Source organism: Hyperolius riggenbachi, chromosome 10 (genome assembly GCF_040937935.1).
Source record: "Hyperolius riggenbachi isolate aHypRig1 chromosome 10, aHypRig1.pri, whole genome shotgun sequence".
Lineage (NCBI taxonomy): Eukaryota > Metazoa > Chordata > Amphibia > Anura > Hyperoliidae > Hyperolius > Hyperolius riggenbachi.
In genome coordinates this window covers 259,655,853-259,683,629 of record NC_090655.1, presented here as the reverse complement: position 1 = coordinate 259,683,629, position 27,777 = coordinate 259,655,853, and the positions used below count along the sequence as shown (strand labels likewise).

Genomic DNA, 27,777 nt, shown 5'->3' with positions numbered 1-27,777 from the left:
AATAACCAACAAGATATTCAACATTTAATATTGATTACTCACCTGTTCTGCCCTCTGAAAGTGGGGGTTTCTCTTTATTTGTCTTCATCGTGTCACCCTTCTCCGCAGACTGCTGATCACTCCTCACATATGTCTCTTCTTCTTTAATCACTTTTATTATTAAACCCTCCTCCATAGACTGCTGATCACTCCTCACATATGCAGGCGCGGAGCTAGGGGGGGTCGGGGTAGGACAGGTGCCCCGGGGCGCCGGGTCCCCGAGGGCGCCCAGCTGAGCTACAGGGGTTTTTTTTTGGGAGGGGGAGCAGCGCGGAGAAGAGGGAGAGCTGTGAGCAGCGGTGGAGAAGGGGGGCCATCTCCCCCCTCCTTCTCTCACCTTAGGTGCTCTCCCTCCCTCACTGTCCCCTCCACAACTAATGTCCGTCCGGGTGGCTGGCAGCGGCGGGCGGGACTTACCTCCATCTCGCTCCAGCGCCGGAAGTTCGGGTCCTGCAGCCGCTGCTCTGGTCTGGACTAGACCAGAGAGTAGCGGCAGATCCATCCGGCGCTGCGACGAGACGCAGGTAAGTCCCGCCCGCCGCTGCCAGCCACCCGGACGAACATTAGTCGTGGAGGGGACAGCGAGGGAGGGAGAGCACCTAAGGTGAGAGAAGGAGGGGGGAGATGGCCCCCCTTCTCCACCGCTGCTCACAGCTCTCCCTCCACTGCGCTGCTCCCTTCATGCTGGGGGACACACCTGACTACCTATTCTGGGGACATATACCCCCTGACTACATATACTGGGCGCATATATACCCCCTGACTACATATACTGGGCGCATATATACCCCCTGACTACATATACTGGGGACATATACCTAATGCCTACATATACTGGGGACATATACCCCCTGCCTACATATACTTGGGACATATACCCCCTGCCTACATATACTGGGGACATATACCCCCTGCCTACATATACTGGGGACATATACCCCCTGCCTACATATACTGGGGACATATACCCCCTGCCTACATAAACTGGGGACATATACCCCCTGTCTACATATACTGGGCGCATATACCCCCTGCCTACATATACTGGGCGCATATACCCTCTGGCTACATATACTGGGGACATATACCCCCTGCCTACATATACTGGGGACATATACCCCTTGCCTACATATATTGGGGACATATACCCCCTGCCTACATATACTGGGCGCATATACCCCCTGACTACATATACTGGGCGCATATACCCCCTGCCTACATATACTGGGGACATATACCCCCTGCCTACATATACTGGGGACATATACCCCCTGCCTACATATACTGGGGACATATACCCCCTGCCTACATATACTGGGGACATATACCCCCTGCCTACATATACTGGGCGCATATACCCCCTGCCTACATATACTGGGCGCATACACCCCCTGGCTACATATACTGGGGACATATACCCCCTGCCTACATATACTGGGGACATATACCCCCTGCCTACATATACTAGGCGCATATACCCCCTGCCTACATATACTGGGCGCATATACCCCCTGGCTAAATATACTGGGGACATATACCCCCTGCCTACATATACTGGGGACATATACCCCCTGCCTACATATACTGGGGACATATACCCCCTACCTACATATACTGGGGACATATACCACTGCCTACATATACTGGGACATATACCCCCTGCCTACATATACTGGGCGCATATACCCCCTGACTACATATACTGGGCGCATATACCCCCTGGCTACATATACTGGGGACATATACCCCCTGCCTACATATACTGGGGACATATACCCCCTGCCTACATATACTGGGCACATATACCCCCTGACTACACATACTGGACACATATACACCTGGCTACATATACTGGGCACATATACACCTGGCTACATATACTGGGCACATATACACCTGGCTACCTGTTCTGTGGACATCTCTACCCCTGGCTACCTGTTCTGGGGACATCTATACCGCTGGCCACCTATTCTGGGGACATCTATACTGCTGCCCACCTATTCTGGGGACACCTATAGACCTGGGGCTACCTATTTTTGGGGAACCACTGCTGTCGGATTGAGTGTATTTTGGGGAACTGCTGCCAGGTGAGAGGTGTCTACCATATTAAAAGGGCATTCTGCCTATTTATGTGAAATGCTGTCTATTTATGTGCCTCATGACTGCTGAATTTGTCTTGTTGGGGGCCTCATGGTTACTGAATTTGTCTTGTTGGGGGCCTCATGATTTGTTGGGGGCCTCAAGATCGCTGAATTTGTCTTGTTGGGGGCCTCAAGATCTCTGAATTTGTCTTGTTGGGGGCCTCATGATTTGTTGGGGGCCTCAAGATCGCTGAATTTGTCTTGTTAGGGGCCTCATGATTTGTTGGGGGCCTCAAGATCGCTGAATTTGTCTTGTTGGGGGCCTCATGATTGCTGAATTTGTCTTGTTGGGGGCCTCATGAGTGCTAAATTTGTCTTGTTGGGGGCCTCATGATTGCTGAGTTGGTCATGTTGGGGGCCTCATGATTGCTGAATTTGTCTTGATGGGGGGGGGGCTCATGATTGCTGAATTTGTCTTGGAACATGCTGGAAGGTACATGCTGAGGGAGGGTGGGTGAGCGTGAGCCTGCCAACTTCCTGTACATTTGGCTCCACCCATAACCACGCCCACATTTATTATATGGTCACGCCCCTTTTTTGGTGCCTTCCCCTTAGGGGGCGCATTAATAGTCTTTGTCCCCGGGCGCTGAAAGCCCTAGCTATGCCTCTGCACATATGTCTCTTCTTCCTCTTCTTTAATTGTCCTCATCATGTCACCTTCCTCCATAGACTGCAGATCATCCTTCACATATGTCATGTCTTCTTCCTCCCTAATGGTCCCCATCATGTCTCCCTTTTCCATAGACTGCTGATCACTCCTCACATACTTCTCTTCTTCTTCTTTAATTGTTCCCATCATGTCACCCTCCTCCATAGACTGCTGATCACTCCTCGCATATGTCTCTTCTTCCTCTTTAATTGTCCCCATCATGTCACCCTCCTCCATAGACTGCTGATCACTCCTCACATATGTCTCTTCTTCTTCCTCTTTAATTGTCCTCATCATGTCACCCTCCTCCATAGACTGCTGATCACTCCTCACATACGTCTCTTCTTCCTCTTTGTCTGTTCTCATCATGTGTTTCTCTTCTATAGACGGCTGAACACTCCTCGGATACCTTCTCTTGTTTTTTGAGCTGAGATCTCAGTTCTGAAATGGATAACAAATTAAAGCTGTAAGATATCAGCAGTAATAAACAGAGCACAGCAAAGAACATACTTTGCTAGGGGTTGATAATCCCATAAGCTGTGGTCTCCTGCACATTCAGTACCACAGTCCTCTCTCCCAGTGTGCCTTGCTCATCATCTGGTACTTCTCTCCTCCTCTCCATGCACACATTCCTGGGAGGCTACAGCAGTGCTGGCAGCGGTAGATGGATGAGGATGCGAGGATTGAACAGCTGGAGACAGAGGAAGATAGGAGCAGAGGCCTGCAGCTACTTAGCTATAAATTATCATTACTTATGGATCTGTCACCTCATGAACTGGGCAGATGGAACTGCATATCCTGGCCATACCTGAGCCCACCTGTCCATCCCCTACTAAGCCCAAACTCTCCGAGAGCCATAGCAACAAAGCTCCCAGCTGGAGCAGTGCCAATACCAGGACCAAAGCAGCAGAAGCCACCCAACCCCTCCCCAGCTGCAGCTTCCATCTCCTCTGCCTGTCCTACCAGCCACGCCCCTTGTTACCTGGCTCCACCCCCTAGCTGTGACTCACCAGCCATCATCTTTCTGCAGACTCCAAACTCTCCCCCTGCAGGACGACCCAACACCAGTGGCTCCTGACTGCACATTGGCTTCTCCCCATCAGAGATACAATGGATATGGTCATTCAACAGCACTGTCTGAACTGCTGAAAATGGACACAATGGACCGAACCTGCTCTATCAGAACAACCCTACCCTGAGACCTCCACTGACCTACAACAACTGGATTGCATATTATTGGCTGCCGGCATTAGTGACTGTTGCTATGAACAGCTGCTGGGAAAAACTATCAGGGAAAATGTCCTCCTTCACAGGGAAGAGATACAGGCCTACCTCCCATAACGGCTGGGATAAACATAAACCTCCTGTGACTGCAGTAATAAGCACAGATGATAACAGGTGTATTTATCTGCATGATTTATAGCATAAGACGTAGTAGAAATCCAGAGATAAGGTAATACAGAGAGTGTGCATACGTGTGAGGCACCAGCTGGAGGTGGCAGCTGCTCCACGAGGATCTTATGGGCTCAGTATTCCATGGCATAGAAGAGAGGCCAGTCACAGTTCCACTCCGCACTATTCACAGATTATATTCTTCTCTATGTATCCATCCCAGGGGCAATAGCCTAACCTAATCCACCATACAGATACTTTGTATCATTCTCAGGAATAAAGGCCTAATACTCTAAAGTAAAATTCTACTACTCCCTTCAAGGCGTACATTTAAAAGCACCACATGTTAAAATGGGCGCAATGTGATATATTCTACTATAGCCTTATCTTTTTCCTGTTCTCACACTAACCCTGCCCCCCACCTCTACCTAATACTAACCCTTCACCCTACCTATACCTAGTACTAACCTCCCCCTACCTATGTATAACACTAACTCCACCCCCCACATAACACTAACCTCCCCTCTACTTATGCCTAACACCAACCTCCCCCCTACCTACACCTAATACTAACTCCCTTCCTACACCGAACACTAACCTCCCCCTACCTACACCTAACACTAACCTCCCCCTACATACACCTAACACTAACCTCCTCCTACCTACACCTAACACTAACCTCCTCCTAACTACACCTAACACTAACCTCCCCCTAACTACACCTAACACTAACCTCCTCCTACCTACACCTAACACTAACCTCCCCCTAACTACACCTAACACTAACCTCCCCCTACCTACACCTAACAATAACTTTCTCCTATCTTTAACACTAACCTCCCCCTACCTACACCTAACACTAACCACCTCCTACATACACCTAACACTAACTTCTCCCTACCTACACCTAACACTAACCACCCCCTACATACACCTAACACTAACCCACCCCCCACACCTAACACTAACTCCCCCCCCTACCTACACCTAACACTAACCCACCCCCACACCTTACACTAACTCCCCCCCTGCCTACACCCAACACCAACCTCCCCCATACCTACACCTAACACTAACCTCCTCCTCCCTACACCCAACACTACCCCCCTCCCCTCCATACCTACACCTAACACTAACCTTCTCCTACACCTAACACTAACCTCCCTACACCCAACACTAACCCCCCCCCCCCATACCTACACCTAACACTAACTTTCCCCTACGCCTAACACTAACCTCCTCCTCCCTACACTAACCTCCCCCCACCTAAACTTAACACTAACCTCTGCCTATCTACACCTAAAACTAACCTCCCCTACCAACACCTAACACTAACCTCCCCTACCAACACCTAACACTAACCTCCCCTACCTACACCTAACACTAACCTCCCCCTACTTACACCGAACACTAACCTCCTCTCTACACCTAACACTAACCTCCCCTACCTACATCTAACACTATACTCCCCCCTACTTACACCGAACACTAACCTCCTCTCTACACCTAACACTAGCCTTCTCCATACCTACACCTAAAACTAACTTCCCCTACATACACCTAACACTAACTTCCCCCTACATACACCTAACACTAACTTCCCCCTACCTACACCTAACCTCCTCCTCTATACACCTGTATGAATGTATATCATGTATAGTTAATATGTATATTACAGTCTGATACATTTTCAATAAGAGGTAATAGAATACTGGGTTTTTTACAGGGTAAGCAGCAGAAATGAGAACCACAGGAGGTTTTGATGCCCTCATGTCTCTCTCCTAGTGTGAGTGAAAGGCAATGGTTAAGGTACAGGGGAAATGCCAGCACTGGAGGGACATGGCTATATTCCATATACCTCTTCTCTTGTCTAAGTGATGTGACTGAATTATTACTAGGAAGGTGAGATGCCAGCACTGGAGGGACATGGCTATATTCCATATACATCTTCTCTTGTCTCTGTTATGTGAATTATTACTAGGAAGGTGAGATGCCAGCACTGGAGGGACATGGCTATATTCCATATACATCTTCTCTTGTCTCTGTGATGTGACTGAATTATTACTAGGAAGGTGAGATGCCAGCACTGGTGGGACATGGCTATATTCCATATACATCTTCTCTTGTCTCTGTGATGTGACTGAATTATTACTAGGAAGGTGAGATGCCGGCACTGGAGGGACATGGCTATATTCCATATACATCTTCTCTTGTCTCTGTGATGTGAATTATTACTAGGAAGGTGAGATGCCAGCACTGGAGGGACATAGCTATATTCCATATACATCTTCTCTTGTCTCTGTGATGTGAATTATTACTAGGAAGGTGAGATGCCAGCACTGGAGGGACATGGCTATATTCCATATACATCTTCTCTTGTCTAAGTGATGTGACTGAATTATTACTAGTAAGGTGAGATGCCGGCACTGGAGGGACATGGCTATATTCCATATACATCTTCTCTTGTCTCTGTGATGTGAGTTATTACTAGGAAGGTGAGATGCCAGCACTAGAGGGACATGGCTATATTCCATGTACATCTTCTCTTGTCTCTGTGATGTGAATTATAACTAGGAAGGTGAGATGCCAGCACTGGAGGGACATGGCTATATTCCATATACATCTTCTCTTGTCTCTGTGATGTGAATTATTACTAGGAAGGTGAGATGCCGGCACTGGAGGGACATGGCTATATTCCATATACATCTTATCTTGTCTAAGTGATGTGACAGAATTATTACTAGGAAGGTGAGATGCCAGCACTGGAGGGACATGGCTATATTCCATAAACATCTTCTCTTGTCTCTGTGATGTGACTGAATTATTACTAGAAAGGTGAGATGCCGGCACTGGAGGGACATGGCTATATTCCATATACATCTTATCTTGTCTAAGTGATGTGACTGAATTATTACTAGTAAGGTGAGATGCCAGCACTGGAGGGACATGGCTATATTCCATATACATCTTCTCTTGTCTCTGTGATGTGACTGAATTATTACTAGGAAGGTGAGATGCCAGAACTGGAGGGACATGGCTATATTCCATATACATCTTATCTTGTCTAAGTGATGTGACTGAATTATTACTAGGAAGGTGAGATGCCAGCACTGGAGGGACATGGCTATATTCCATATACATCTTCTCTTGTCTCTGTGATGTGACTGAATTATTACTAGGAAGGTAAGATGCCAGCACTGGAGGGACATGGCTATATTCCATATACATCTTCTCTTGTCTCTGTGATGTGATGTGACTGAATTATTACTAGGAAGGTGAGATGCCGGCACTGGGGGACATGGCTATATTCCATATACATCTTCTCGTCTCTGTGATGTGACTGAATTATTACTAGGAAGGTGAGATGCCAGCACTGGAGGGACATGGCTATATTCCATATACATCTTCTCTTGTCTCTGTGATGTGAATTATTACTAGGAAGGGGAGATGCCGGCACTGGAGGGACATGGCTATATTCCATATACATCTTCTCTTGTCTCTGTGATGTGACTGAATTATTACTAGGAAGGTGAGATGCCGGCACTGGAGGGACATGGCTACATTCCATATACATCTTCTCGTCTCTGTGATGTGACTGAATTATTACTAGGAAGGTGAGATGCCGGCACTGGGGGGACATGGCTATATTCCATATACATCTTCTCTGGTCTCTGTGATGTGACTGAAATATTACTAGGAAGGTGAGATGCCGGCACTGGAGGGACATGGTTATATTCCATATACATCTTCTTGTCTCTGTGATGTGACTGAAATATTACTAGGAAGGTGAGATGCCGGCACTGGGGGGACATGGCTATATTCCATATACATCTTCTCGTCTTTGTGATGTGACTGAAATATTACTAGGAAGGTGAGATGCCGGCACTGCAGGGACATGGCTATATTCCATATACATCTTCTCTTGTTTCTGTGATGTGAGCTATTACTAGGAAGGTGAGATGCCAGCACTGGAGGGACATGGCTATATTCCATATACATCTTCTCATGTCTCTGTGATGTGACTGAATTATTACTAGGAAGGTGAGATGCCGGCACTGGGGGGATATGGCTATATTCCATATACATCTTCTCTTGTCTCTGTGATGTGACTGAATTATTACTAGAAAGGTGAGATGCCAGCACTTGAGGGACATGGCTATATTGCATATACATCTTCTCTTGTCTCTGTGATGTGAATTATTACTAGGAAGGGGAGATGCCGGCACTGGAGGGACATGGCTATATTATATATCCCTCTTCTCTTGTCTCTGTGATGTGACTGAATTATTACTAGGAAGGTGAGATACTGGCGCTGGAGGGACATGGCTATATTCCATATACATCTTCTCTTGTCTCTGTGATGTGACTGAATTATTACTAGGAAGGTGAGATACTGGCGCTGGAGGGACATGGCTATATTCCATATACATCTTCTCTTGTCTCTGTGATGTGACTGAGTTATTACTAGGAAGGTGAGATGCCAGCACTGGAGGGACATGGCTATATTCCATATACATCTTCTCTTGTCTCTGTGATGTGACTGAATTATTACTAGGAAGGTGAGATGCCAGCACTGGGGGGACATGGCTATATTCCATATACATCTTCTCTTGTCTCTGTGATGTGACTGAATTATTACTAGGAAGGTGAGATGCCGGCACTGGAGGGACATGGCTATATTCCATATACATCTTCTCTTGTCTCTGTGATGTGAGTTATTACTAGGAAGGTGAGATGCCAGCACTGGAGGGACATGGCTATATTCCATATACATCTTCTCTTGTCTTTGTGATGTGAGTTATTACTAGGATGGTGAGATGCCGGCACTGGAGGGACATGGCTATATTCCATATACATCTTCTCTTGTCTCTGTGATGTGACTGAATTATTACTAGGAAGGTGAGATGCCGGCACTGGAGGGACATGGCTATATTCCATATACATCTTCTCTTGTCTCTGTGATGTGACTGAATTATTACTAGGAAGGTGAGATGCCAGCACTGGAGGGACATGGCTATATTCCATATACATCTTCTCTTGTCTCTGTGATGTGAGTTATTACTAGGACGGTGAGATGCCGGCACTGGAGGGACATGGCTATATTCCATATACATCTTCTCTTGTCTCTGTGATGTGAATTATTACTAGGAAGGTGAGATGCCGGCACTGGGGGGACATGGCTATATTCCATATACATCTTCTCTTGTCTCTGTGATGTGACTGAATTATTACTAGGAAGGTGAGATGCCGGCACTGGAGGGACATGGCTATATTCCATATACATCTTCTCTTGTCTCTGTGATGTGACTTAATTATTACTAGGAAGGTGAGATGCCGGCACTGGAGGGACATGGCTATATTCCATATACATCTTCTCTTGTCCAGCCCCGTTTCTTGCCCCGTGCGGAGCGTGCCGCCGCCCGGGGCGCTGTTGGGAGGGGGGCGCTATAATGGAGGGGGGAGCCGGAGCCGCGGGGAGGGCAGACCGACCTCTCCCTCCCTCTCCTCTCCCGGGCGCCCTCCGTGCTCCCCCCTCAGATGCAGAGTCCGTGAGCAGCAGGGAAGCGCTGTTTACAACTCACCGGCTGCCTGGCTCCAAGAGCTGCTCTCTCGCCACTGGTCTCCTCTCTCTCTCTCTGTATACATACTGATACACGCTGCTTCCTAAAGCCGGAAGCAGCGTGTATCAGTATGTATACAGAGAGAGAGAGGAGACCAGCGGCGAGAGAGCAGCGCTTGGAGCCAGGCAGCCGGTGAGTTGTAAACAGCGCTTCCCTGCTGCTCACGGACTCTGCATCTGAGGGGGGAGCACGGAGGGCGCCCGGGAGAGGAGAGGGAGGGAGAGGTCGGGCTGCCCTCCCTGCGGCTCCCCCCTCCATTATTGGGGGCATCTACCTATCTAACCTATTCTGGGGGCACCTACCTAATCTAACCTACGCTGGGGGGCAGCTGCTAATCTAACCTACGCTGGGGGGCACCTACCTATCTAACCTACACTGGGGGGCACCTACCTAATCTAACCTACACTGGGGGGCAGCTACCTATCTAACCTATACTGGGGGCAACTACCTAATCTAACCTACGCTGGGGGGCAGCTACCTATCTAACCTATACTGGGGGCAGCTACCTAATCTAACCTACGCTGGGGGGCAGCTACCTATCTAACCTACACTGGGGGGCACCTACCTAATCTAACCTACGCTGGGGGGCAGCTACCTATCTAACCTACACTGGGGGGCAGCTACCTATCTAACCTACACTGGGGGGCAGCTACCTAATATAACCAACACTGGGGGGGCAGCTACCTATCTAACCTACACTGGGGGGCAGCTACCTAATCTAACCTATACTGGGGGGCAGCTACCTATCTAACCTATACTGGTGGGCACCTACCTAACCTATACTGGGGGGCACCTACCTAACCTATACTGGGGGGGCAGCTACCTTATCTAACCTATACTGGGGGGCAGCTACCTAATCTAACCTATTCTGGGGGGCACCTGTCTAATCTAGCCTATACTAGGGGGCACCTACCTAATCTAACCTATACTGAGAGGCACCTACCTATCTAACCTAGGGGGGGGGGCACAATTTTTACACCCTCGCCCTGGGTGCATTTTAGCCTAGAAACTGCACTGCTCTTGTCTCTGTGATGTGACTGAATTATTACTAGGAAGGTGAGATGCCAGCACTGGGGGGACATGGCTATATTCCATATACATCTTCTCTTGTCTCTGTGATGTGACTGAATTATTACTAGGAAGGTGAGATGCCAGCACTGGAGGGACATGGCTATATTCCATATACATCTTCTCTTGTCTCTGTGATGTGACTGAATTATTACTAGGAAGGTGAGATGCCGATGTGGTGAAATTTTTTGCAACTTTATCAGATTTTGCAACCGGTTGCACTTATTTATAGGTATAGCTATCCGAAAGTGCAACCTAACCATTGACTTCAACCTATCTGTATCAGAAAATACAACCCAACCAAACCCTATTCTCACACAGAACCCTCCCCTCTTGCTCAACTAATAACCTCCCCTGGATGGAACAATCCCCCCTCTTGCTCAACTAATAACCCCCCCTGGAGGAAACAATCCCCCCTCTTGCTCAACTAATAAACCCCCTGGAGGAAACAATCCCCCCTCTTGCTCAACTAATAACCCCCCTGGAGGAAACAATCCCCCTCTTGCTCAACTAATAACCTCCCCTGGATGGAACAATCCCCCCTCTTGCTCAACTAATAACCTCCCCTGGATGGAACAATCCCCCCTCTTGCTCAACTAATAACCCCCCTGGAGGCAACAATCCCCCCTCTTGCTCAACTAATAACCTCCCCTGCTGCAGAGTGTGCTGATCTCTGCTACCTCTGGTGAGTACAGTATAAGCTGTTACTCTGTGCCTGTACTGATAGTAAACTAGCTGCAGTATGTGCTGATCTTTGCTACCTCCAGTGTATACTGTATAAGCTGTTACTTTGTGCCTGTACTGATAGTAAACTAGCTGCAGTGTGTGCTGATCTCTGCTGCCTCCAGTATGTACAGTATAAGCTGTTACTCTGTGCCTGTACTGAAAGTAAACCAGCTGCAGTGTGCTGATCTCTGCTGTCTACAGTATGTATAGTATAAGCTGTTACTCTGTGCCTGTACTGATAGTAAACTAGCTGCAGTGTGTGCTGATCCCTGCTACTTTCAGTATGTACAGTATTAGCGGTAAAGCCTGGTACACACATACAATTTTGATTAGCCAATTTTAGCTCTGTTCAGCAAATTCATTGTCTGTTGGCCCAAATTCATTGTCTGTGGGGTGGTAAAATTGGTCAGTGATTGACCAATCAAAATTGTATGTGCGTATACATCTTTGATCTATATATAGATATACTATACTGATTGTAAATCATCTAAATAAAGGACATGGGGCTCCATCCAATATTTTGATGAGCAGGCCCGTTATCTGTAGCTTACACCACTGCTAAGTTCATGTAAATGTGGCCCCACCCATGGCTACGCACTGTATGGCCATGCCCATTTTTGCCACGGCGCGGCATACACCCCCACCTTGTGCCCACAGGTGCCCCCGATCTCCAAGGATCCTAGGAACGCCCCTGGCAACACCTATAAAATTTAAGAACAACCACCACTCTTCAGAACTTTATGTCAAAAAATACTTTATTAGTAGAAAAATTCCAAAAACCCCTCTGAATATCCCAACCCCCTAAAACCAAAAAGGACACGGGCATCCAAAGCAGGAGTACTCAAACAACAATCACACAATTCCATGTTCCAGCCGTGTGTTCCCTCCATCTCCTGTAGTGATGGGTCGTTCGCGAACGAGCCGGCTCTTTGAAGTGAATCAGAGGAGCCGATGCTCACTCTGAGAAGAGCCGATGCCTCAGCCGCCCCTTTTAGCTCTGCTTTGCTCCGTAATAAAGGGCGCTGAGGCATTCTGGGACATGTAGTCCTCCTCTTGCAGTTTGTAGAAGTGTTTGGGACGGAGCAGAGCAGTAGCAGGAGGGATTGCCTCAGTCAGAGAAGTAGCCTGGAGTTGGCATGGAGCCGGGGGCGGGGCTTTTAATCCGATTCTGAGTGGTGTCTAGTGATATTTAATGAAGAGCCGATTCAGAGCCGTAAGAGCCGGCTCTTTAATGGGAGCCGATTCAGAAGAGCCGATTCTCTGAGAAGAGCCGGAATTCCCATCACTAATCTCCTGCAACTTCTCTTCCTGCTGTTACATAATTTCCTGTCTTTGGCTTAATTTCCTTCTTTCTGTGCGTTCCACCTGGAAGTGGGGATTTGTCCATCTTGTGGTGAGTAGGCTAACTGCAGCCTCTGGTTGTGCAATGATTGTAATGATTGTAAATCCCCCGATAATTGTAGGGCAATTTTCAGGCCTCCAGCAGCTGATAAGAGCTGGGTGGTCTGCCTGTCCAGTCATGAATGAGCAGCAGAGATGGGCATTGATTGCTGTCTGAATTGAATGTCAGCAGGGGGTCCCTGTCCCTCCCCAGGCACAGAGTCCAGCTACGTCATAGAGAGAGTGTTTCTCGGTACAGTAGAAGTCATCTTGCTGCTGTTGCCTAGCAACCCGCTGTACACACAGCCGTGCCACAACTTGTCTGTAATAGTGTTGTCCGGATCATGAACGATTCGGATCTTTGATCCGAATCTATTTTATGAGTCGATCATCCGAATCATCAAAATGAACGATTCGGATCGCAAAAGGGGCGGGGCCAGGAGCGACACGCCCCCTCTCAGCGGGCAGCGGGGTCCTGGAAGCAGAGCTGAGATGGATCGCTCTGTTGGATGGGAGGCAGCCTTGCAGGGAGACAGGTAGATAAGAGAGAGGGGACATGGGTGCCACTGCCAGATATGTGTAGAGCACACATACTGGCTATAACGTGCTGCCCATTATAGGCTGTCTGTTCCGTAGTTGTGCACAGTGATCACATGGGAAGCTTTTGGCTCAGCACAGCTCAGTAACTTTGCAGGCACTGTGATTGCAGGGCAATAATATGATCCTCCTGCACTCGGCACTAAACAGCTGCACTTATCTTCTGGGAATGCTTTCTTTCACTGTGCGACCTTTTCTTTCAAAGTGTACAGATGAACATATAGGTGAAATATATGTAAAGCATATGACTTCAGCATGTGGGTATTACGTGCAAACATTTCTGCTCTCTGCTCGTCCCTCCTCCCTTCTCTGTCCACTCCCTCCCCTTCTCCTGTCCACAGACCTGTCCTGCTGTTCATTTCACCCCCGAATGCTTCCGGTAGTAAAATGATCCGAGATTCGGATCAAAGATCCGGATCTCTTCAATGATCCGATTCGAATCATCCGGATCATTGAAAAGATCCGAACTTCCCATCTCTAGTCTGTAAGAGCTTCGAGCAGGCGGGTCGCTGTTTGCTAAAGAGGAGGAGAAGGCTGAGGTGACCGGGAAGATGCTAGAGCAGGAGGGGAGAAGGCAGAGGAATGGTGCGTCAGGGAGAGTGCAGAGGAATGCGCCCTCTAGGGTAAGTGCTGAGAGGCTGCAGCCAGTCTGCCTGGTCCCGGTACCGTCCCTGAATAGGAGTAATAAGTCAGTAAATGGTGAGGCGGGGCTGGTCATGTTTTCCAAGAGAGGAAGCCTAGATGTGATGGGGATACAGTAGCAGGATGACACAGCATAAGTTGTCAGTATAGTGGGGTGGCGACACTAGGCGCCTCTGTACTGGTGTCTCTGCGATCCCCGGCCGTGTAGCATGATGAGTTTCCCCGGCCGGCCGGGCGGCCATGAAGTGAATTGTAGGAGGTGGAGGCTAGCAGAGAGGTAGGCATGTGAGGCCGTCAGTAAGTATGGGACAGCCAATGGGCTTGAGAGAGGCGTGTCGGAGGAGAGATCGCAGATGGAAAAAAAAAGTGAAGTGCAAATGTTCAAAAAAAGTTAAGCGGTGCGACGTTTTCGTCGCACCAGACAGGCTGTAGCGTGTAAAGCAAGCATTGCGCCCACAACGCATCCCATCACGCTGCTCTAATGGGCAGTAGCAGAAGCGGAATCTTGGATCATCGACATACTGGCCATTGTGGTATAGTGCTGCCATCTTATGGACGATTTATGTGGTGCATTATATCCATTATGACATTGGGTATGGATGGGAATGTGGGTTTCTCCATTTTTGCTGGATGACGTCGGAATACAGGATAGCAGAATAGCTTGTTTGGACCATGACATTTTTTCAACATTCAACCGGCAAAATAGAAGAGGAAGAAGAAATATTATTATATTCAAGGTGACCGAAAAAAGGGGAATATGATCTTCAAAATATTCAAACTTAATATAGTTCAAGACAAAGAAATAGAAAAATCATGATGACATCTTATACAAATCAACGCATACAAACAATATGTACACACAACATATCGATTTTTCTACAACAACAACCACTAGTGTAACATCAACATTCTGTGCTATTCTTACCACAAATTATGTTCCACAATTCTACTATTGCTTATTATCATATAGATGATTACACTATCATTTCTTACATATTATATTAGCAATTACGTCTCTTATTACAAACCTTAAATATGGTCAAATAATCAACAAAAAACAAAATGGTACCAAGGAAGAAAAACTGAAAACTGACAAAAGCATGAGAAAAAGAGAGTAGAGATGGCTCAAACCTACCATTTTAGGTTCACAAACCTCCAACGCAAAAGTTCAGGTTCGCGCGAACTTTGCAAACCGCAATAGACTTCAATGGGCAGGCGAACTTTCAAAACTACAAACACTAATCATGGACACAAACGTGATGGAAAGAATGTTTCAAGGGGCCTAACACCTTTAGGGGGGCATGGCGGAGTGGGATACACAAAAGGTGGATCAGCGCAACACCAGGCCGCCTCCGAATGGCCTCCATCAGAGATGCGCTGAGCCCCCCCAGGAACTACAAACGCACCTTGAACCCAAACAGAAGCTCTGCATATACACCAAAAGCATGGCTGTTAAGTGGGAGCAGCTGACCAAAAACGAATTACATTAGTACATAGCAAGGAAATGAGCAGCGCTACTTAAAAACAGACTAGTGCCTACCTGCAAAAGAGTGCAAGCCCCACTTGTGGGGTCGAATACACACCGAGCATACACATGACCTGTCTACCACTAGAGGAGGATGTTGGTTTCCATTAACAGCTTGCATGCAACCTATTAAGTACTCGTCCCTCCCACTGCGAAGAAGTCAATCCTCCATGGGAGGGGCCTAACACTAACTAAATCCTAACCTATGTATATGCATAGCCTGGGTGCGGCTAATCAAATAAAATCGAAAATTGCGCAAAAAGGTGGACCCAGGCTATGCATATGTACTAATGTAATTCGTTTTTGGTCAGCTGCTCCCACTTAACAGCCATGCTTTTGGTGTATATGCAGAGCTTCTGTTTGGGTTCAAGGTGCGTTTGTAGTTCCTGGGGGGGCTCAGCGCATCTCTGATGGAGGCCATTCGGAGGCGGCCTGGTGTTGCGCTGATCCACCTTTTGCGCAATTTTCAATTTTCGATTTTATTTGATTAGCCGCACCCAGGCTATGCATATACATAGGTTAGGATTTAGTTAGTGTTAGGCCCCTCCCATGGAGGATTGACTTCTTCGCAGTGGGAGGGACGAGTACTTAATAGGTTGCATGCAAGCTGTTAATGGAAACCAACATCCTCCTCTAGTGGTAGACAGGTCATGTGTATGCTCGGTGTGTATTCGACCCCACAAGTGGGGATTGCACTCTTTTGCAGGTAGGCACTAGTCTGTTTTTAAGAAGTGGGATACACGCCAAAAGTCCCGGGGAAAATTACGGATTTGAGGCACAGCAGTGTTTTAAGGGCAGAAATCACATTGCATTGCTAAACTGGAGGCATAAAGTGCTTTAAAACACCTTGCGTGTGTATATGTTACGGCCAGAACCCGAAGTTTGGCCACTTCTAGTTCTGGCCGGCCACTTCAGGTTCTGGCCGGCCAATGTGCGAAGTGGCCGCTGCGCTGCGGCCAATGTGAGGAATGGAATGAATCCTGTAACATTCATGTATATTCTGGCCCCAGCGCAGCGGCCAAACGTATCGCAACTTAGTTATTTTAATGAAATTAAGCCGGCGGCTTTTTCTCTGCCTCTTTCTCTCTCCTCCCCCCCGCCTCTCTCTCCTCTTATTATGGGCAGCACTACGTGTCCCCCCTCCAGACTCGTTCGTCGCACCAGGGAAGCCTGCCGTTCCTGCAGAGCGGGTGCTGGCAGAAGCAATGTCTGCAGCCTCCTTGCTCTGCTTTCCCTGGCGCGACGAACGACTCTCGGGGACACGCGTGCTGCCCATAATAAGAGAAGGGGAGAGAGGCGGGGGGAGGAGAGAGAGAGAGGCAGAGAAAAAGCCGGCGGCTTCATCTGTTTCATTGCCGCCGGCTTAATTTCATTAAAATAACTAAGTTGCGATACGTTTGGCCGCTGCGCTGCGGTCAGAAGATACATGAATGTTACAGGATTCATTCCATTCCTCACATTGGCCGCAGCGCAGCGGCCACTTCGCACATTGGCCGGCCAGAACCCGAAGTGGCTGGCCAGAACTAGAAGTGGCCAAACTTCGGGTTCTGGCCGTAACATATACATCAATCAGGTAGTGTAATTAGTGTACTGCTTCACACAAGCTTGAGCAAGTTGACCCCATTGATGTTAGTTAGAGGACACTGCCCCCACCCCTTTCCCCCCAATTCACCCTACCCAACTACATGGCTTCCAACTGTCCCTCTTTTGGCTACCCTGTCCTTCTTCCATCCTAATTTGTCCCTCTTTCAGGACTGATTTACAGATCTATGTAAATAAATGTATTATTCAATTGAAAAATGTGTTTCATTGACTTTATTCCCATCCTTTAAACTGATTTATTCCATATTTTGAAATGTTAATGTGAAGTAAAATGAACCAGGATAGAAAGGACCAGTTTGGTTTGAATTGCGTTAGAATTTTAAACAATCTTAATTTTCTTATGAAATCTTTATGGTATGCGTGACTAGGGGTGTGGTTGGGGGTGTGGCAGGGGTGCAGCATAAGTGTCACTCTTTTTTATCTCAAGAAGTTGGGAGGTATGCAACTACCCTCTTTTGGTCTCCCCCTGCTCCCCCCTGTCAGTGTGCTCTTGTGCAGCCCCCAGGTACTGCAGACTTCAGCACCCTAGCACTCCGGATCCAGCGACTCACCACGTAGGTAAATCTAGCTGATCGCCCATGTGACTCTGGCCACAAGGGAATAGAGATGGCCCGAACGGTTTGCCGGCGAACAGTTCCCGGCAAACTTCGGTGGTTTGCATTCGCCCGCGATCCTGAACATTATGGCGGTTCGATTCGCCTCCCATAGTGCATCATTAGGGTCAACTTTGACCCTTTAAATCACAGTCAGCAGGCACATTGTAGCCAATCAGGCTACACTACCTCCTGGAGCCACTCCCCCCCTTATAAAAGGCAGGCAGCATCAGGCATTGGACTCACTCTCGTGTTAGAGATGGAAAGTTCTGATCTTTTCAATGATTCGGATGATTTGAATTGGATCATTGAAAAGATCCGGATCTTCGATCCGAATCTCGAATCATACTTACATAGTTACATAGTTATTTTGGTTGAAAAAAAGACATACGTCCATCGAGTTCAACCAGTACAAAGTACAACTCCAGCCTGCTCCCTCACATATCCCTGTTGCTCCAGAGGAAGGCGAAAAAACCCCACAAGGCAAGGTCCAATTAGCCCCAAAAGGGAAAAATTCCTTCCCGACTCCAGATGGCAATCAGATAATCCCTGGATCAACATCATTAGGCATTACCTAGTAATTGTAGCCATGGATGTCTTTCAACGCAAGGAAAGCATCTAAGCCCCCTTTAAATGCAGGTATAGAGTTTGCCATAATGACTTCCTGTGGCAATGCATTCCACATCTTAATCACTCTTACTGTAAAGAACCCTTTCCTAAATAAATGGCTAAAACGTTTTTCCTCCATGTGCAGATCATGTCCTCTAGTCCTTTGAGAAGGCCTAGGGACGAAAAGCTCATCCGCCAAGCTATTATATTGCCCTCTGATGTATTTATACATGTTAATTAGATCCCCTCTAAGGCGTCTTTTCTCTAGACTAAATAAACCCAGTTTATCTAACCTTTCTTGGTAAGCGAGACCTTCCGTCCCACGTATCAATTTTGTTGCTCGTCTCTGCACCTGCTCTAAAACTGCAATATCTTTTTTGTAATGTGGTGCCCAGAACTGAATTCCATATTCCAGATGTGGCCTTACTAGAGAGTTAAACAGGGGAAATATTATGCTAGCATCTCGAGTTTTTATTTCCCTTTTAATGCATCCCAAAATTTTGTTAGTTTTAGCTGCAGCAGCTTGGCATTGAGTACGATTATTTAACTTGTGGTCGATGAGTACCCCTAAGTCCTTCTCCAAGTTTGAAGTCCCCAACTGTATCCCATTTATTTTGTATGGTGCTAGGCCATTGGTACGACCAAAATGCATGACTTTACATTTTTCAACATTGAATTTCATCTGTCATTTATGTGCCCATTTTACTAGGGAAGCATTGGGGGGGGGGGGGGGGGGGGGGTGAAATGACTAGCAGGACAGGACTTTCCCTACAGTGGACAGAGAAGGGGAGGGGGGTGGACAGACAGAGAAGGGGGGATGGAGGACAGAGAAGGGAGTAGACAGAGAAGGGAGGAGGTGGACGACGAGGGGTGAGCAGAGAGCAGCATTTCTTTTTTAAAAATTTTTTTTTTTTGCACACATAACCCACATGTTGCAATCCTATGCTTTAAATCTATTTCACCTATATGTTCATCTGTATACTTTGAATGCAAATGTCTCACAGTGAAAGAAAACATTCCAAAATGTGTACTTTTCTCACCTCCAACACTCATCATAAATTTTGGGAGAAGTTAAGTGCAGCTGTTTAGAGCAGAGTGCAGGAGGATCATATTGCACTGCAATCACAGTGCCTGCCCTGCCCTGCCATTCTAGCCCAGCACACTGTCTGCAAAGTTACTGAGCTTTGCTTCTGAGCCAAAAGTTTCCCATTTGTTCACTAACTATGCACAACTACAGAACAGACAGCCTAACATTAGCAGCACATTACAGCCAGTACGTGTGCTCTACACATATCTGGCAGTGGCACCCATGTCCCCTCTCTCATCTACCTGTCCCTGAGCAAGGCTGGCTCCCCTCCAACTGAGCGATCCATCTCTGCTCTGCTTCCAGGATCCCCTGCCTGCTAAGAGGGAGCATGCCGCTCCTTGCTCAACCCCCTTTGTGAACCAAATTGTTCATTTTGATGATTCGGATGATTCGACTCACAAAAGAGATTCGGATCAAAGATCCGAATTGTTCATGATCCGGACAACACTAACTCGTGTGCCTGCAGTAATTAGAGAAGGGACAGCTTCTGCAGCAGACTCTCATAGGGAAAGCTTAGGCTCTTGTAGGCTTGTTAGCTTGATCCTTGCTGATTCTTATTGCTAAAGAAGCACCCCTTAACAGCTCTTTTGAGAGCTAATCTTGTTCTTGTGATCTAATTTTTAAAAAAAAAATTTTTGTGGCACACTCAGCCCTGTTAGTCAGTTGCAGCTGGCCTTTGGTGTAATTGCTACTGTGCCACTGTCAGGCCCAGCACATTCAGTGACTACCTGTGTGTGTGACAGGCAGCTGCAGATTTGTAATCCCATCCCAATCACTGCACCTGTTCACTGTTCAGTGCGCCTACCTACCTACATACCTACGTGAGAGCACGCATTGTTAATACCACCAGTCATTGCACCTGTTCACGGCTGTACCTATGTGTGTCTGTGACAGGTGCACACCTGTAATACCCATCACTGCATATACGTACCTGCATATACCTACCTGTTGTGTTCAGTGCACACACCTACCTAGGTGAGCGCACGCATTGTTAATACCACCAGTCACTGTACCTGTTCACAGCGGTACCTGTGTGTGTCTGTGACAGGTGCACACTTGTAATACCCATCACTGCATATACCTACCTGTTGTGTTCAGTGCACCCACCTACCTACATGAGCGCACGCATTGTTAATACCACCAGTCATTGCACCTGTTCACAGCGCTACCAGTATGTGTGTGTGACAGGTGCACACTTTTATTACCCGTTACTGCATATACCTACCTGCATATACCTACCTGTTATGTTCAGTGCACCCACCTACCTATGTGAGTGCATGCATTGTTAATACCACCAGTCCCTGTACCTGTTCACGGCGGTACCTGTGTGTGTGGGACAGGTGCACACTTGTAATACCCATCACTGCATATACCAACCTGTTGTGTTCAGTGCACCCACCTACCTACGTGAGCGCACGCATTGTGGTAGGTGTGTGTGTGTGTGTGTGTGTGTGTGACGGGTGCACACTTGTAATACCCATCACTGCATATACCTACCTGTTGCACCCACACATTGTTAATTCCAGCGGTCACTGTACCTGTTCACGGTACGTGTGTGTGTGAGAGAGACAGCTGCACGTTGTATTGATACCAGTCACTGCATAACTGGTCACTCACCTGTGTGACTGCACATTGTATTAGTCAAGTCAGTGCATACCTTTCACTTCATCCCCCCTAATATGGGCAAAACAGGCAGACCCAGAGGCAGGCCACCCGGCAGGTCTGTTCGAGGTCGTGCTGTCGTGATTTTGTGTGGCCCTGGACCAAAGTACAGTGTTCAGAAGGCGCGTGCCATCAACCCCCAAGATTGTCAGGACATAGTTGACTATTTAACACAGAACACCTCATCTTCCTCAGCTTCCGCATGGAAGCGTGACATATCTTCCTCCTCCTGCTTTGATTCTGGCACCCCAGTTAACACTCATTAACACAGTCGGCCACCACCAAAAAAAGTGCCATCACCCCAGGGCTCAGCGGTGTGGAAATTTTTGTGTGTGTCTGCCTCAGATGAGGGCAATGCCATCTGTTGTATTCTCTGCCACCAAAAATTGAGCCGTGGAAAGACCAAGACCCACTTAGGGACAACTTCCTATGAAGGCACATGATGACAAAGCACAGACTGCAATGGGATGACCACCTGAGGGAAAGCAGCACACAAAAGCAAATCCATACAACGCAGTGGAAGATATGCAATTATTTCTCAAAAAAGGCGCTACCCAAACTTACCGTGATGTTGAAAGGCAAGTGGTGACGTCTCTGGCACACAGTGTTGGGTCAAGGCTCCATCTGACCACGTGGTCTGCAAAGCACGCTCAGGCCTGCCCCAAGACTAAGTCGCTCCCAGTCCCCACATGGCATCTCTGCCTGCACGCTGTGTGACTGCCTGCCCCAAGACTAAGTCGCTCCCAGTCCCCACACAGCATCTCTGCCTGCAGGCCGCTTGACTGCCTTCTCCGTCACCAGTGGGTCCAGGATTCCAGGCGGATTCCGGAATTTTTAAGGTCGCTGCTAGCAGCGGCCGCTATATACATTTTTACTGGTCCGTGTACATGCCTGCCTAACTTTTCTGGCTACACTGCGGCTGCAACAACAAAACAAAAGGCATGTACATGTGCCAATTCCCCTTTGTGATCGTTACCTTGCTGCGGTGAAGGGGCTTGCGTATCACAATGAAGCAATGACCGGCGGCTATATGAGTGTCTTGGGGGGGCACACCCAAGATAATAAGGTCGTTTTGCTTCATTGTGGACAGACCAAATTCGATCAGCTGGACAATCACTGTTGTTCTATCATTGAGTTACCACAGCCCGGCGACCATATGGGCTTGAAAAGCCTTAAAATGCCGCTTTGCATCAAATCCAGATTTTTCCCCTGGACTTATGGCGTCTATCCCACTCATCCATGCAAAAACTCAGATGTTAGACCCCTTGAAACATGTTTTCCATCACTTTTCTGGTCAGCATGTCTTTCTAGTTTTCATAATTCGCCTCCCCATTGAAGTCTATTGCGGCTCGCGAATGTTCGCGCAAACCGAACTTTCACGGAAGTTCACACGGTACGGGCCATCTCTACAAAGGAACCAGGTCCTTGGATCCATCTGCTGCTGCTCTTGATCCGACCACCATCTCTGCAGGCTATCCAGCTGCCTTGCTTATAGCTCCCAACTGTCCATTCTTTAAGAGGGACAGTCTCTCTTTTGGAACCAAATCCCTTGGTCACTCTTCTTCATTAGTCCGTCTTTCAGGATTGATGTACAGATTTATTAGAATCAGGATAATTTATTCACCAAGGACAAATGGGGGTTGTACCTGGAATTGGTTTCAGCCCATACAGGTTCTGAATGGATGGGGGGTATAATGTCTGAAAGCCAAGATCCGAGGCTGCCATACTACGGCGCCACCAGTCACACTTGGCAATCATCTGTCATCCCTAAGGAGACATGGGGGGAGGGGGGCAGAAGGAAATGATTTATATTACGAGATATTTATGTAAATATACATATTTTTTATACTTAAAAATGTATTTTAATTGACACTTTTTTCCCATCCTTAAAATGTACATGTTTTTTATTCTGAAATGTTCACAGGAAGGAAAACTAAGGACTTCAAAAAGGAACAGTGTGGTTAGAGTTTTTAAAGCTATGCCTTTTACATATTTATTCTTTTTGGTATATGTGGTGATGTCATGATTAGTGGTGTGACAGGAGGTGTGTCTAAAGGTTCATACACACCGACCAACTATCTGTCCAACTATCTGCCCAACTTGTCTGTTATGCTGGGAATACACGGCTCCATTCTGAGCCATTTACATGGCTGGATAGACAATTTCCGACACGTCCGATCTCCCGCCCGATCGTTTCGCCGCTCGATTCTGCATTGAGGACAATGCAAAAAGATAAGAAAAACGAGCGGAAGAGAAGAGAATCGTCTGCGGAATCGAGCGGGGAAACAATCGAGCGGGAGAATCGGGGGGGCAAAATTGTGCCGTGTATGCCCAGCGTACAGCCCCCATACACACGCCCAACAGCGATCTCTTATGCAGCACAATTGTCAAACAGCTTTTGTTGTGAGAAAAAAAGTTGAAACAACTAAAAAAAGTATTTTGCTCTTGTTCAGAAAGCTGATAAGACTGATAAGAAGTCAGTACAACAGTTGGATTGACTTCTTATCAGTCTTATCAGCTGTTTGAACAATAGCAAAATACTTTTTTTGTTGTTGTTTCAACTTGTTTCACAACAAACGTTGCATGGGGATTAACAGACAAGTTTGGTAGATAGTTGGACAGATAATTGGTAGGTGTGTATGAATCTTTATAGGAGTCCCTCTTTCTTATCTTAAAGTGGACCTGAACTCAGAACTTCCTTTCTGCTCTAAAAGGTAATCAACAGCATAATAACCTTTAAACAAAAACACATTCTTGTTACAGCTTATAGAGCTCCTACAGAGATGCTGCAGTGTAGTTACTTCCTGGTTTTCTGGTAGCACAGAAAGGGTTAACCTCCTGTGTTTACTTATTAGCTCACAACTCAGAAGACAGTTGACATCTCAAATTACACTGGCTCATTACTTGCTGAGAAGGGAAAATGTGACAGGCTGTTCTCTATAAACACAGGCAGGTTAGACACAGGGTGGATTTCTCTGTGTTTCCATCTCTCCTGTGCAAGAGTTCAGGTCCGCTTTAAAAAGTTGGCAGGTATGGAATTGCTGCTTTAGTCTCAGGGGTTCCTATGAAATAGGTCCACCCGATGCCCAGAACTGTTCACCACTGATGATATCCAGGGGAGCAAAGACACTGCTGCTCCCCCATGCCATCCTGGACACAGTATGCTGAGCCCGCCAGCCACCAGACATCACTGCAGCCACCAGCTCCGACCTTCAGTCCTAAATCCTCTGGCCCTGGATCATCATCATCCAATCCTCACCCTGAAGGACTAGAAGGGGAGTCAGGCCAACAACATTAGTAAGGATTCAGGAAGCCACCGTGTCAGATCCACCAGCCCAGTCATTGCTGCAGTCCATTCTCTTACTCTGTACCCCAGGGGAGCAAGGCACCACCACTGACTCTGTCCCTCTAGGGAGTCATGCGTCACCAACACCTCTGACCCCAGGGGAGCCTGGCAACCTCCGCTCCTCACACTGGCCAGCAGAATAGCCCCCATACTCGGTCTGACTCCTAACATCCTAGACCAGTCCTGCACTCCTGCACTCCTCTGTCTCCCCCAGAAAGCCAGGCACCCAGAATGCCAGCGTTTCTAGGGATTCGGGTCCACTAGTTACAGCCCACCAATGTCAGAATCAGAATCAGAATCAGAATCAGTTTTATTTCGCCAAGTACAGCAAGAGCCATAATCGGAATTATTTGTGGTACACATGGCATAGACAGATACAACAGCACATACAATTTGAAATGCAGTAATCAGATATACAGAGGAGGCAGCGACGGGGACCAGCTGTCGGCCCGGCAATCATGAGTGCAGGCCGGACTGGGGAAAGTCAGAGTTCAGTGACCGAACGGCCTGGGGAAAGAAGGTGTTCTTCCGCCTGGTGGTTTTGGATGGTATAGTCCTGAAGCGGCGGCCCAACGGGAGGAGCCTGAAGTAGTGGCTGCCAGGGTGAGAGGGGTCACGGGAGATCATGGTGGCCCTCTTACTCAATCTAGCGGAGTGGAGGAGATCAAGAGGTGGAAGAGGAGACCCGATGATTCTCTCTGCATCAGCTATGACCCTCTGCAGTTTATGTTTATCACTGGCCGATGCACCCGCGTACCAAACAATGACTGAGGAGCAGAGGATGGATTCTATGGTGGCGGTATAGAAGCTGGCCAGCAGCTCCCGTGGCATGCCAAATCTCTTCAGTTGGCGCAGGAAGAACAGCCTCTGTTGGGATTTCTTTTGAATTTTAGTGGTGTTCTGCCCCCATTTCAGATTATTGGTGAGAGTCGTGCCAAGGAACCGAACCGATGACACTATAGAAACTTCTGTTCCTCCAATGAGGACAGGCGAGGGGGGGGGGAGGGTTCCTCCTGAAGTCTACAACTAGTTCAACAGTCTTTGCAGTGTTGAGAACTAGGTTGTTCTCCCTGCACCAATTGCATATTCTCTCGACCTCGCTCCGGTATTCATGCTCTCCGTTGCTTCCAATTAGGCCAATAATGGTGGTGTCATCCGCAAATTTGATGACCTTCACAGAGTCAGCGGATGAGATACAGTCGTTGGTATAAAGGGAGAACAGTAGAGGTGACAGAACACAGCCTTGTGGAGCCCCAGTATTGGTGGTTCGAATGCTGGAGTAATAGTTGCCGAGCTTCACCTGTTGTGTTCTATTTGTCAGGAAGTCCTTGATCCATGCTCGGAGAGTGGGATCAACTCCGAGCTGTGTCAGATTGGTGATCAGGATGTCAGGGCAGATCGTGTTGAACGCTGAGCTAAAGTCTAGGAACAGGATCCTGGCATAGGAGGCCGGCCTGTCTAAGTGCTCAGTGATGTGTGCCACGCTGACATTGATGGCATCCTCCACGGATCTGTTTGCCCTATATGCAAATTGGAGCGGGTCTAAAAGGGCGTCTGTGGACCTCTTCAGGTGGGCAAGGACCAGCCGCTCGAGGAGCTTCATGATGTTAGAGGTTAGGGCCACTGGGCGGAAGTTATTGTGCTCGGAACTGCCTGTTTTTTAAGTCCCTATGCACCAATGAATGCACCCTGCCTGCTCTAGGGGTCCATGGAAAAAAGGAAGAAGGACAATTGTGGCCCGTCTTACTATGCCACAGTTGCCATTCAGCTCTCATCCACTAGGGGCTACTGAAGGTGGTTGCACTATGAGCAAAGTAAACGTTTAGGATTGGATGGTGTGTCCATATATTATACAATCTCAATTGTGTGTTCAATCAGTAAAACTTAATGATTTAGTGCAGAAAATTGGGTTTCCCTATGGTTCCATATAATCACACATGGGTAGTTGCCCGTCCCCTCTACCCCATAGGACCTTAATAGTATACATTTTCTGGGCCTTGCAAACCCCCCCCCCCCCCCTTCCTCATTAGGACTATGAAAGCTGGTAGGGCAAGATTTGCCTGGTTACATTTATTTTCACCCCACTTTGCTGTAATTACAGCATTTCATATCTTTCCCCAGTTATAACTATAAATTACTTAGGAGAGGTCCCTGTGCCTGGTGATCTTGAGGGACTGGATTGCTATAACCTGGTTTAAATAACCTTTTACATAGCATATCCTGCAAATGATTGCTACATTTTGGCTGGTATGCACTAAATGTACATAGTCTTGGCACTGTGGGTCCTTCCTATCTTTTTTCCACTGTGGTATTGTTTTATACTTTCGCTGAGGCTGTGCGGCTTGCTGGGATCCATAGTCCATCTAGCACCACTCTATTCTGTGTTCTCGCCTCTTCCTGCCCCTCGTGGTGTAGCGTGCGTTCCAGGATTGCTGTGACGTCATGCGCCTCACCTCTGATTGGTAGGCGGCTGGGGGCGGAAGTGGCAGAGACGGAGGGCAGAAATTGAATGGCGGTGTGGTGAAATTTTTTGCAACTTTATCAGATTTTGCAACCGGTTGCACTTATTTATAGGTATAGCTATCAGAAAGTGCAACCTAACCATTGACTTTAACCTATCTGTATCAGAAAATGCAACCCAACCAAACCCTATTCTCACACAGAACCCTCCCCTCTTGCTCAACTAATAACCCCCCCCCTGGAGGGAACAATCCCCCCTCTTGCTCAACTAATAACCCCCCCCCCCCCTGGAGGGAACAATCCCCCCCTCTTGCTCAACTAATAACCCCCCCTAGGGAACAATCCCCCCTCTTGCTCAACTAATAACCCCCCCTGGAGGAAACACTCCCCCCTCTTCCTCAACTAATAACCCCCCCTGGAGGGAACAATCCCCCCTCGTCCTCAACTAATAACCCCCCCCTGGAGGGAACAATCCCCCTTCTAGCTCAATGGGATCTGTGGTTGCAAAAAATTACAGGCGTGTTAACAGAGAGGAGCCACGCCTACACAGTCATACACTGTCCTCTATGGCAAGATGCAAAATATGATGGGTAGCAACATTTTTCACTACACCGGCAAGATTTAAAAGCCGGTCTGTG

General features: G+C 47.7%; 1 pseudogene; it reads right to left on the bottom strand.

The window, feature by feature from the left end:
- LOC137537132 (uncharacterized) overlaps positions 1 to 27,777 on the bottom strand; it is a 272,454-nt pseudogene that overhangs the window by 161,201 nt on the left and 83,476 nt on the right.